The sequence below is a fragment of the Octopus bimaculoides genome, chromosome 1 (genome assembly GCF_001194135.2).
Source record: "Octopus bimaculoides isolate UCB-OBI-ISO-001 chromosome 1, ASM119413v2, whole genome shotgun sequence".
Taxonomy (NCBI): domain Eukaryota; kingdom Metazoa; phylum Mollusca; class Cephalopoda; order Octopoda; family Octopodidae; genus Octopus; species Octopus bimaculoides.
Genome location: NC_068981.1, coordinates 143,949,406 through 143,950,154, shown reverse-complemented (window position 1 = coordinate 143,950,154; position 749 = coordinate 143,949,406). Strand labels below are relative to the sequence as shown.

The window sequence follows — 749 nt, the reverse complement described above, 5'->3', positions numbered from 1 at the left end:
ATATGTATTATATATATTATATATATGTATATGTGTAAATACATACATATTCACATATAAGACAACACGCACAAACCAATACATAAGCACTAGGATACACACACACACACACACTCACACACATCTCTATGCACACACACAAACATGCACTCAACACACACATCTATATGAAGAACGAATGAGAGAGGGTGGTGCAAGAGAGGGTCAGAGAGAAAGAGAAAGAGAGGGAAATAGAGAGAAGGAAAGGGAGGTAGGGACAGAGAAGCAGAGACAGAAAGAGAGAAACAGAAAGAGAGAAAGAAAGAAAGAAATAAAGAGATAGAAAGATGGGGAAAGAAACAATGAGAGAGAGAAAGAGAGAATAAGATATAAATGGATAGTGGGTTTGCTGTTCATTTTCTTTTTCTAATTGGTAGCTGTATTAAAACATCAACCATTAATTTAGTATTTCATCTTATTCCTTGAGTTAACACTTGTTCCAAGCTTCGATTATACGTGTGATATTTCCTTGTGTTGGACATTAGTGGAAATACATTATTCTGCTTGTACTATTTGGCTAATGAATAATGAAGTAAACACGTGGAATTCTTGTAGAGATTGATTAACACAGCTAATTAACAGGTAATAATTTGTAGTTGTTGGGTGAAACATATTCCGACATATACGAATATCTTTCCAGTTTTTGTCTTTGCTTATTTGTCACGTCTTCGTTATATATATATAAATATATATATATATATATATATATA

The 749-nt window shown here is 32.7% G+C and overlaps 1 protein-coding gene across 3 annotated transcripts in view; it reads left to right on the top strand.

The window, feature by feature from the left end:
• Window positions 1–749, top strand: part of LOC128248897 (uncharacterized) — a 216,375-nt gene that overhangs the window by 135,754 nt on the left and 79,872 nt on the right. The gene's annotated exons all lie outside the window — the stretch shown is intronic.